Raw genomic sequence first — 12,853 nt, 5'->3', positions numbered from 1 at the left:
TAGGAGAGACCGTGACTGAATTAATTCTCAAACTTGTAAAAAAGGTAAATTCCAAAAGGTGAAGAGAAATTTGGGGACTGAGGGAAGTTTTAGGCAGGACACCACTTGTAGGAAGCCTCACCATAATCTGTCGGCATGACCTACACCTCCTTTCTAGATTATCTAATCATAACAAATTTTGTAATAATGCCATTCAAAAATACTAGTAATATAAATTTTAATGTAAATATTAAAAATAATAGTAATAAATCCCAGTATTATTTATGTGGAACACAATTTTTAAATAGTTTTCGGGTACTTTGCTACCAGGTGCCTAAAGAATCACAGGAATTATATGTTTAGTTCAGTTGTTTAGAAAGTTATATTAAAAAATACTAAATTGTTGAGACTTGTCTTCCATATCAAATGGAATTTTGTTTGCAGAATATGAGAGATGGACACATGAATTTTTCTTTACCTCTCTTGGGTTTCAGCCAGCTTCATCTAATTTCACTACACTTCCTTTACTGGAACCTACTTTTGCCTAAATTTAGGAAGGAGAGTGACAGTCAAAAATTAGTAAGGGGAAAAAAGGTTTTACGGTTTTGGTTTAACTTGCTTTTCTCTGCAATTGCTACTTAACCCCCCCCTAAATGCAGCAGTCTAATGGCCTCTCTTCTCACTAGAAATTGCGTAAACAGATGACTGACATCAATTTCTCAAAATGAGACTTTGAGAGCATCTCTTCTTCTGAAACAAATAGCTACATCTTCAGAGACAAAATTAGTTTGAAAACTTCAGTGTTTATTGCTTCTTCTGAACTCACCACGAGAGAAATAACCTGACCTGTGGAAGTGTTCTTTCTGGGTAAGAGAACACCAAATCGGGAGGCGTACAGTCACCAAGCGATTCACTTCAGTAGTCATTAGGCTACCAGACCAGACAGCACATTCCCTGATGTAGATGAGAAGTGAACGGGGATTATGTAAGAGACCATTGAATGTATTTTCAAATCAGGGATACGAGGCTGGACAGCTCAGACTATAGTGCTGAATGACAATGATTTACTTAAAGGAGCTTATTTCCATACAACTCATTTCTGTCACCCGCTAATCTAAAAAAGTTATGAATGTACCAAGAACAGTGTAAACGCTGGTTCATTTAGTTAACCCCATGGGATGCTACTTTAGTTCAGTTTCTCCTTAGATTTTTAAGTGAAAATTCACTGCATTACAAAAAAACAGTATAGTCTTCAATGTTATCATCCTATACCTTATGCTATTTTAGATAACCAGAGGGTCTTTTACAAGGATTATAGGAAATATCCGTGGAGTGATATTGCTCCATAATTCTGCTGTTCCAGCTCAGTGCACTCCATCTATACACCCATGTAGTGGAATGATGAAGAGTAGGATGATCATCTAGCTACTTGTTCCGGAAAATTCTATTTACAAATGTCAAATATTGCCCCCCCCTTCTGTTTTTAGGCAGTCTGATAATTTTAAACTCAATTATATTTAAATAGGTAACTGGTAAAAAGAGGAAAAAACTGTTTTAACTCAGTTAAGGATACTGTAGTGGTACAAGGTTTCTGTTGTTCATTTGAATTTATATAATCATAAAAACTAATACGAAGAAGAAGAAAAGGTAGCATATAATTAATTACAGGAAGGAAAGTATTATGATCAACTATCATACCACACTTCTCCAAATAAGCTCATTTTCTATGCAGAATTCTTGAGCTAATGATAGAACAAAAAATGGAAGGAGAGGACAACCTTAAGGAATATTTAGCAAACCATATTTTAAAATGCTCCTGCTTAGCTAGAAAGTCCTCTGCAGCTCCACACCATTCTTTACCACTTATCTCTAATCCTCCTCCTAAGCCTCCCCTAAACAGACATAAGCCTTTAAGGAAATATGAAATTAAAAGTATTCACTTTAAAATTAGTCTTAAGGTTCCACTAATAAGAAGTTCCAGATACGAAGAGGCTGTATAACATTCTATGTCCCCACTAAATCCTGGCTTCTGTTGACAATAGTTTGCAACTATCTACTGAGGGAAGTTAGTCCCCATTTGGCAGGGGAGTGAGGGTGGAGTGAGGAAGCTTACTTGGCTTTTTTTCAGCCCTCTCAAGTCCCCAAGTTATTTTCTGTACCCATATCAGCTTAAAGGTTTTGAGAAACCTAAGTAAAATTTTCAGCAAGTGTTTATTAATGCTGCATAATTACTGTTCAAACTCAGCCTGAAAACTAATAGGTCTTACAAAAGCTGAACCTTACGCTGATATCAACAAATTAACACATGGTCTGGTTTATCCAGTTTTAATGGCAATGTTGTTACCTGTAATCTACCACACAACACAGGAATTCATCATACAAGATAACTAGTTTCTATACCCAAAAGTCCTAGGAAAAACATCCCTAGAGGATGCTGAAAAGACAGATTCTTCTAGCATGAAAGATAAACTAGCAAGGAAGATACAGCAGTGAAGACAGACCTTTGCTTTTGTAGCTTATGATACCACCCAAAACACAACTGGACAACAGCCTCATCAGTCAGCAGAGATATTTATGTCAAAGAGGTTCAGAAGACTCTCCCCCCAGTCATAAGCATCCTTCAAGTCTTGTGTCATTACTTCATTTCTGTATTTTTTCTGAGCAGCAGAGCATTATCCTAATACACTTCTCTTTCTTTAATGACTGCAAAAATTTAGTTTACCATCCCCCTCGCCACAGCATGAGAACCCTAATAAGACCGTACAAATCTAAACTGTTAGGAAACCCTAGGATTAAAATGCTATTATGTATACTACCTTGATTTTCCACTGTTGTACATGTGCATAATTGTATAACACCAAATTGGAAAAAGATTTGAAGTTCATTATTCTCTCAAAGTACCGTTTTAATCTTTAATTCTGCAAAACAGTTGCAGGAGCATCAAACTGACTGATAATTACGTCATTCCTGGAAGCAAACCCTTTGGACATATTACTTGCTGGAATTAGATAACAATACAGCTGTTCCAGGGAAATAACATGTGTAAAGTATGTACAGGCAGGAGGAGTTTGTAGTCTGAGTTGGACATTGTAATTCGTATTTATTGCTAAGAAAGGGAAATAAAGGATGAAAACTCGGGTCAAATAAAAGCAGCACATGCTAGAATAATAAATGCAGTACCCAGTAGTACAGAACAGGACATTACAGTGTGTGAACCTAGAGGATGTTGTCTTGCTGAAGAATATTCTAGGAAGATATACTGTATAATGCCTGAAAGATACTATTAAAGCTAGTACATCTCAAGAGATGAGTGATGCCTGTCTGACGAAGAGAAGGTCAAACTTCACTAAAGCTTGGTTGACAGGAGAAATAGAAAAATTGCTCCTAGCACTTGACCAGCAGTGATGTAGAAATACTGCTAGTAGATACATTGACAGCCAAAACAAGAGGTCAGCTTGGTAAAGATAAAAACTGCATTTGTGTTTTCATTAATAAACTGGTCTGCAAATCTGAAACAAGAGGACATGGATTAAAAACATCTCTGGTGTTTAGAAATTGAGCCCCATTAGACTTCTAATGGCTCTTGTTTTCTACTTTCTTTCAACAGCTACTAGAAACTTCTAGCAACTTCTGAAATTTACCTCTAAAAGAATAAATTATCGACTATCAAGAGAACTATTTGCTTACAGAGCACGGTATGATACTAATGCTCCTTAATTTCTGGTGGTCTCAAAAAGCAGTTTTAAATCTTTTTCTCTTACTCATCCATTTTACACATACTCTTCTCTCCTGGTTTATTTTACGTTTGATAAGAAGTTCATCATATCTCTCATTTCTCCATCTTGGTATATATGCAGCTGATGGACAAGCGTTACTTTGGTGAGGCTGCAGTTACACCGGTGATACCTGGAGCTGTGCAGAGTTTATGAATCTGAGATAGCAGTGACAAATCACTTGCTGCTGTTTGGCCTCTCATCAAGAAACCTCGTTTCTCAAAAAGAAGAATCAGAGAGGAAAAAAAAAAAATTTTGCCACATCACATCTCAGAGATTCCTTAAACAAGTCCAACTAGTTTCAGTAGCCAACTCCAGAGAAGCTACATCACTCAGTAACGCTCTTTACCACTACTTTAGTGAAAGCAGATTAAAGCCTTTTTGGTGTTCAACGAGGCTTTAACTTTTTTCTAGTTAACTTGTGTCTTTATACACATCATATTCTTTATCATAGCATCAAGGATATTTTTAAACAGTAACACAATCAGAAGACATGGGCTACCTGGAAAACCTCTTTACATAGGTTTTAACTGAAAATCAGTAAAATTTTCAGTGGACTAAGAGTTTTACCCGAGGCAAGTGCAGAAGAAAACTCTCACAAAAATGGAAAGCATGAAGCAATGTAAAAGTGCAGGTGTCTGTAGGTATGCTTTGTTCTTTGCTAGAGTTATTTATGTATCAATCAATCGTGTCTTTATTTTCTGGTTTACCAAACTTCAAATCACGCAAGCTAACTTCAGAATACTCTCCCCTGATCAAGGAGGCAAATCTCATGGTTATCGAGGTTTCATTCGTTTCAACAATAATTTTACGTCAGCAGGAACTGGGTGGGGCCCTACAGGAAGGGTGGCAAGGGACTGTCAGGGGGTGTCGGGACAGGACACGGGGTAATGGTTTTAAACTGGAAGAGGGTAGATTCACATTAGCTGTAAGAAGAAATCCTTCCCTGTGAGGGGGTGAGGCCCTGGCCCAGGCTGCCCAGAGAAGCTGTGGCTGCCCCCTCCCCGGCAGGGTTTAAGGCCAGGTTGGACGGGGCTTTGGGCAACCTGGGCTGGTGGAAGGTGGCCCTGCCCGGGACAGGGGGGTGGAACTAGGTGATCTTTAAGGACCCTTCCAACCCAAAGCATTCCATGATGTACGATATTTTCTTCTATTAGGAGTCTCAGGGAGACACAATTGTGTAGATGGCTCCACTGACCACCTGGGAAACGTGCATAACGGAACAGCCTGGCACCTGTCCCATAGAAGTAGTCACAATTTCACTTGGGCAACAAAACAGAATCTCCTTGGTTTCACACTTTGTTGTAATATCCTCCTTCTCCAATAGATTAGAGGAAGATTTGAGCGTAATTAGGAACTCATGTTTTCCAAGCCATTACATTTTTTAAATGCATGTCTAGATATTTTTTCAGTCAGTTGCTTTAACAAGATTCCTTTTACCCTGAAGCTGTATTATAAAATGATGCAGTGTTATTTCTGCTTCTAAAATACGTTCTAAAGAAAAGGCTTAAATGTTTTAGAAATAGAATTAGAAAATATTTCTTAATCTTGGTGGTAAAATACCAATTCATGTTCATTCCCACAGCAGAATGAGTATAAATAAGCCCTTGGAACTGACATTCATGCTCAGGTTTTCTCTTAGCTCTAGCAAATTTATTTTAAATCTGTTTACGCACAAAAAGGGCAAGCAAATTGCATGAATATTAATCAATATACATTAATTCTAAAGATAGTGAAAATAGTGTTAAATAGTTTTCTGTTCTTGTAAGATGAGTAGTAGAGACTTTCTTCTTTTATGAAGGAAGCTGGCAGTTTTAATGAATTACTTTTCCTAAAAAAGGAAGTCATTCTCTAAACACAAATAGTTTGGGGTGGTTTGTTTTGCAGGGTTTTTGTTTGCTTGCTTTTAATAAACAGCCAAAATTTGGATAATTTCTGCTAAACCTTGCTGATTAAGGACATAGGGGGGTTTTGTGTTTCGGGATTTTTTTTATTTTTCCCCTTTGATTTGTTTGGGTTTTTTAAATTATTTTTAAAAATTATTGAAGAATAAGTATGGCTATTCCAGCTAAAGGGCATCTGATAACAATAGAGGGGTTTTGGATTCCCAGACTGTTACGCAAGCGTATTTGTGACACGTTTTCCTGATGTAATGCACGCTGATTCAGTAAGAGTTACTATGCTAAATTAAACTGCTGATATTCATTTTTTTTGGTTACTACCCTTTTTTTTTTAAAGAGATGCAGTATTACAATCTAATTTTTTCTGATGAACATGAAGCCTGTAACTGCGGAATTAGAATCAGCCATAAGAACACTATTAAGCTTTCTGAACGACATATTAAACCATTTTTTAAAGAATTATTTCACTTACGGTTTCTAAAACTTAGATTATCTTTTTAACAGATCTTGGAAAAAACATAACTTCTTGTTAATAGGGGTTTGCTTTTACTTGAATGGTAAAAGTCTCTAAAATGATGATCACTGCTCTCAGTACAATTTTCTTTATTCTAACAGTTCTTTCACAGGACTGAACATGTAGCAGCAGCAAGCCACTGATGCAGATCATCCTTTCATGAAGGTGGGCAGCGTAACTACTTGTTCTGTCTCCCCAGACAAAATATGGATGTATCTTCTTTATCATTAACTGATTAGATTTCCTCATGTAATTTTTCGAAAGCAACCTTTCCACAATTCTACTAATCTCAAGCTGAAGGGACAGCCATTTACTGTTTTAATTTTCTAATATTCCTTTTCCCCATGAAAGGGCAGACAAGAAGCAGGAAGGGAAGGGTATAAAGACCTGTGTCTGACTCTAAAGCAAACCCAGAGGCGAGGAAAAAAATGCACACACTCTTGTGTGCATGAAACACAAGCATATGCAAAGCAGACTCATTCAAATCTTTACCTATTGGTTCATCTATATCATCTTGACTGAATTCATGGAGTTACTAATTTTATAGAATGATATTTTACTTCCTGTAATATTACTGGAAGATTTCCAGAGTGTACATACATATATATAGGAAAAAGGATTTTCTAGAATTTTAGCTAAGAAGATTGTGTGCAGGAATATATTTTATTTCTCAATTCCCACCTACATCATCCAAAAATGTATTTAGTTTCCTCCTACTTCAGCTCCTTATCCCCCCCTCCGCCCACCAAAGTTAAAGATATCCATCACTGTCTTTACCTGACCAAAAGTCAGGCACAAGCATGAAATTTGGAAAGAAAAAAAAAAGGCAGTTGGAAAAACTATTAGTTAAAATAATTAAAATTAAATAATTAAATAATATTTAACTAAATATTATTTAAAACTAAAATTACAGAATCCTTAGCTGGCAGTAAGTCTTGTTTTCCTCAGTACCACACATCTATTCAAGTGTATAGCAAGGGTATCCATTTCTTCCTCAGCCTGTTTACACAATACATCTGTTCCCTTGTCACCGTCTTCCGATGTGAATATGGAATTCACACTGAGGAAAAGTCTCTGTAATCTCCCTGTTCAAATTATTAACACATGAAGAGAAAAACAATAGGTGAAGCAACTTCAGCTGAAAAGTATTATGTCCCCAAATCCAGCTCTTTATACCTCATATAAAGTTTTGGGGTTTTTTTAAACACTGCAGATCAGCTTTATCAGCCACACAGCACACACAATCAGCCCTAATATTAATGAAGTCTGTTGTCACTCCAGATTAAAAAAACCCCAAACCCCATCTATTAAGGATATGGTAGAATACAAACAAAACCTTGTATCACTGAATACCATGGTCTCGATATTTTGAAACAGAAGAGAACATTTGGGGCTTGGTATTGCTGTTCACTTTTATTAATTAATATTGTTCCTGCCTGGGCTATTCTTCTACAACGATGCAAGGACTATTTGCAGTATACTCATCCATTAACTATTTTTTTTTTTTCCTGTTAGACTATGCCTGAGATTGGAAAGATGAGTAATGCCCTTGGGCTAAGTGAAGGAAAAGCATCTTGAGAGATCACATTAAAAAAAGTTTCATTATTTTGGACAAGGTGTTGCTGAACTCAAAGGCAACTTAAAAGTGTAGCCACAACTCTGCTGCACACCTTCTGGAGGGGGCTTCTGGGGAGTGAAGTACACCTAAAGCATACGATGTATGTCAAAACTAAATCAACTTAAAGCCGCATGAGTTCAAGACAGCTTGTTTAGATTTAATTACACCCAAGCTTTCCATAGTGCCACAACACCATTATTTACTAAAGAATAAGTATAAATTTCAGTTTGTATTTAATTTTTTAACAGCAAAATATTTGAAGAAATAAGGTGGTAATGACAACGGAGGGGTTATAGATTTTGAAGAATTTCTGCAAGATGACAAACTTTTGTTATGATAATGGTAGACTGATTAAAAAAAGGAAGGATGACTTAACAACATCTTATAGTGTGGTATGAACCAGACTGACTGCCATCAGCTGTTACTACTGCTCATGGAAGGAGTTAGTAGCTCAGTTTCGCATAATACATGCAAATATACATGTTCTACTTTTATTAATCCCTGTAGTATTTTATACACTAAACTAGAACTCTGCCATCTGACTAGACAGCCTTCCCTTACCCAATCTGCACCAGCAGCCTAAGAAGGAGCTTTATTTTAAAGGAAAAAAACTCTGCGAACCCAAACACAATTCACAATATTTCGATCAGTCAACATAGTTACCTCAAGCAATTAAGAAATAAGAATATACATCTACTTGTCATTTCTTTTCTATAGTGGTCCTTTCCTAAAGCCCACTTCTCAAGACCCCTAATGTAGATTGAGTGTAGGAGAAGTCTTACTCTGTCATTAAAAGCAATTTATCTTCTAACAGGCTCATTTCCCCATTACAGTCACCAGCAACCAATATGCAACTGCTGTGACCAAGGTAATAGTTTTATTTATCCTGTTTCCACCTGAATGGCTCTAAAATCACCGAGTCATTTACTGAACAATACCACATCAACTGATTTTCATCTTGATCTTTTCAAGTCCAATCCAAGACACATTCACATAACAGAACTGGCACAATACTATTAACTATAGCTGTTAGTTACTAGTAATTGTGCACCGATGCAAGGGTATTAAAACCAAACAAGATGGAGTTAAACCATAAAGGAACAAAAGCCTGAGTACCACAAGACAATGTTAGATTAACTTCTGAGGCCTGCACTCTTTGGGAAAATACAGTTAACTTGGGCAGTTCCAGCAAATAATTATTATAAAAAGGCTAGAAAAGCTGTCAAAATAAGAAAATACATGCTTTGTCAAAAGAGCATAATTTGAACAGAGAGAGTTTGAAATAAGCATTAGTAATATACTTATTCAGCTGACAGCTTTTCTTAGTGTGGAACCAAATGTCCCCACTGCAAGGGGAGTGTGGCAATGCCCCCCTCACCATTCTCCCCTGCACGGGGAAGGGGTAATGCATTACCAGGTCCTTTGTTTTCAAATGTTAGCATCACATTTCCTCCTTCAAGCATATAGAAAGCAACTGAATATACTGATACTGAGCTGTAAGTCCTGTTCTGCAGTCAGACCCCACTAAAGGTAATACAAACCCTTCCTATAAAAACACAGAGCCCCCACATTCATGCATTGTTAAAGAGGCAGCCCCCATCCCTGGCCCCTGTATGTTTGGATAGATTAAGATGAGTTCACCCATCTTGACATCAAAAACAATCCACAGGTTATTCTGCGGTAGAAAAGTCAGACTAAAAGCTTCTTAAAATCTGATCAGTCAACAAATAAGATCTTCATCAACTAGTTCAGGAAGCTACTGCACGTAAACTACTATTCATAGAAAGAGTCTGTGTTATCACCAAAAGCAACTCAGAAGAGTGCATGCAACTCTGGAAGCTTATCCAAAGTGATGGTTTCATCAGGAGAGAGAATGATCCTTATTCTAAGGCATCTGTAAAAGATAACAAGATAGGGATGGAATGAAAGGAGCCACTGGGGAAAAAAAAAAAGCTAGAAAGTAACAAGTGAGAACTGGAACTATAAATAAAAGGGTAAGAGTTACTTTCAATTACAGCATACAAAGAAACAAGCCACTGCCTGGCATTTCTCTGTTTTCTGTTTTGTTTTTTTTTTTTTTTTAAAGAGCCATCAATCCCTCCATTAATGTACATGCATCATTACAATGCCTCTAATGTCCTTATGAAACCTTAAATCCGAGGATCTCTCATGTACCACTCACATCTCCTCTCAACCATATACCCTATTTCATTCCGGCATGTCTCCAAAACCACGCTGTAATAAATAATACATAAGCAATCAGCCCACAGTGTATTTTTTTCTCTCCAGCTACAGACTGAGAATAGGTCTATCCGATGGGGCTCTTGTACACTAATAAATTATTTATGTGCCAAAGTTTCAATGACCTTACTTCAAGTGCTACTAGAATGAAAATAATAGCATTCTAAACCTTTCTTTTGTACTAAATAAGAGAAATAATACTCCTGCATTATCTGGTTATATTTCTGATTGGTCAGATTGCTGTCTACCCATTCCTGCCTACATGGAGAGATGACACTCATTAAACAATAGGTTATGTTCTGATTATCTAATGAAGATTAATTCAAGGAACTTGATGTGAAACTAGTACTTTTCCATCCACAAATAAGAAATCAGAAGTTGACTGTGAATCAGTTACAGGGGTAAGTGTCAAAAAACCCCAACAGACCCATTAATAAAAGTAATGTAAAACCTAAATCAAGTATTAGTTGCTGTTCTTTAAAGCTATTGCTCCTCCTGTAAATATTAAAAGGAAGATATAATATGCCAAACTACTATTTGCTTAAATGATAAATTAAGTATTCTCTGAACATGGATGAATCCACACATAAAGAGGAGGGGGGCAAGCTGTGACAACTGAGAGGCTACAAACCATACATTTTGTGTATTCTGTAGAACTCCTTTAAGAATTTACTTACAAAATGTTGTTTCCTATACTAAATCAAAACTGCTGTGCGATTCAGGTAATAAACAGAAGTTAAATATGTCTTGTCTTGGAGAACAAAGTGATATTAAGAAGATATCCTTCTTCAAAGGCTGCATTCAAAGTATTCAAAGAACATATTTCCTTCTCACAGAACAGTTGAGGCTGGAAGGGACCTCTGGAGGCCATCTAGTCCAACAACCCCGCTCAGGCAGGGTCACCCAGCACACACTGCTCGGGACCATGTCCGGATGGCTTTTCAGTATCTCCAAGGATGGAAATTCCATCTGTGGATTCCATTATCTGTGAATAGACTCTGTATAATATCAGTCCTCAAGCTCACTGAAAGTAAAATCAAGAAATATTTGACTCCAATGTCACTCAGCAGCAGAAATTTTTCAGGTAACGTATTCTTTGAGTAGCAGCTAGGAAATATATTCTGAAGAATTGTTAGGTGTTCTGCAGACATAAAAAGGTAAAATATGGTATTCATCCATTAGATAGAAAACATGAAAGACTGCTTTCTTAATAAATCTTGCCAGGTATGCAACAGGACCTGGAGATACATTTGTACCAAACCAGCGGCTGCTGAGGCAGAATCCCCGATTGAAACCAATGTCCTCCTCTCTGGGGTGGAAAACAAAGTGTGAGGAGAAAACAGAACTGCTCCTCAAGAGCCAATGCATATCATTTAACAATCTGAGAAGTGTTGTAGCAGTTAATCTGTAAATTCCCTTTAACCTCTTGCTGTATTCCCTTCTCCTTTATTTCAGTGGAAGCGAAGATGGAGGCCCTAACATCACCTCTTATAACCACGGAGACACTTTGTGCCCCAGAGACTACAACCGGTAACACATTTTCATAAACTGGCCTTAGTGTCAGTTGGCTTCTCTATAAATACAGTATATTAAACGCTTCAGTAATTCAGAAGAAAAAAATGTCAACAGACTAAGAGACTCAAAGAGGTCTTTCACCTGCTGGGTTAAAAAGACAAATATATTTAATTCATAGAACTGATTGCATGAAATCTAACATCAAAGTTCATTCTCATTTTCTAACAGCACATGTTATCTAATTATACATATAAATGCACAGACTTCAAATAGTGGAACCAATCTGGGTTTCACTATTTTGGGTCTTCCCTGTGTGCTTTCTTTAATTAGATCCTCAGACCTTTATATTCCCATCACACAACAATGACCAGGTAAAAAGACTGTGGTTCCCCTCTCCCATGCCTCATAAACCCCTGAAAATACCAGCTATTGCTAGCTGTTTCTTCATACATACACCATCTAGTATCCAACACAGTACTGCAGAAAAAGATCTGCAAAATGCCCAGTCTACAATCTAGTGTCATTATCTGACTGTAAAAACAGACCTTAAAATAAACTTTCATATTAGCAATATTGAATTGCTTGTGTAACATAGTTTCAACTTGACTATTTTTATAATAAAAGGAGTTGACCACGTAGAAAAGAAATTTCATGGTAGTTCAAGCTTTGGATGCTCATTACTACTAAATACAGTCTTTGGCTAACGGCACAATTCTTTAGAACGAGCGTATCAGCTGATTATTTTTTCAAGGCAGATAAAGAAAGCAAAGATTCAGTCAAGGTGACAATTACCATCTGTCTAGCTACAGCAATTATGTGCTCCCAATTAAATGCACATTCAGTATTACAATGTTAGCATTACAGTGTATGTTCATATTGAAAAATCACCATATCCGCGTATTACTAGAGGTATTAAAGTTGTGTATATGACTGTCTGTTTTGAAGTCCGTTAATACAGAAGATAATCGATCTTAGAGATAATGAGAGATCTCAAGAATAAATCTGTGTCAGCACCCTCTGTGAGTTAAGTTCCTTTCCACTACATCTTCACACATGGATGCCACCACTTATTCTTCTCTCTCCTCCACACCCTTCTCTTCCCTTTTTTGGGAACTGGCTATTTGATTGAGGGTTTACTGGGAGTACTGGTAGTACAACAGTTTAGATTTTCAGGCTCACAAGTACATAACAAGTTGCGTACAGGATGCGAAACGCTGCTGATGTGTATGAATATAGAACCAACCACCCCTTGAAAACCGTTAAAGGAAACACTGTAATATCTGAACATTCTAGATTACCCCTGTAAATACAT

The 12,853-nt window shown here is 37.0% G+C and overlaps 1 protein-coding gene across 4 annotated transcripts in view; it reads right to left on the bottom strand.

Moving 5' to 3' along the window:
* The window catches only part of UNC13C (unc-13 homolog C), a 149,393-nt gene that overhangs the window by 123,534 nt on the left and 13,006 nt on the right, over positions 1-12,853 (bottom strand). The window lies entirely within an intron of this gene.

The sequence above is a fragment of the Athene cunicularia genome (genome assembly GCF_003259725.1).
Source record: "Athene cunicularia isolate RWA chromosome 10 unlocalized genomic scaffold, athCun1 chr10_part1, whole genome shotgun sequence".
NCBI lineage: Eukaryota > Metazoa > Chordata > Aves > Strigiformes > Strigidae > Athene > Athene cunicularia.
Note: the sequence above shows the minus strand (reverse complement) of the source record. Positions and strands in the feature narration are given on the sequence as shown.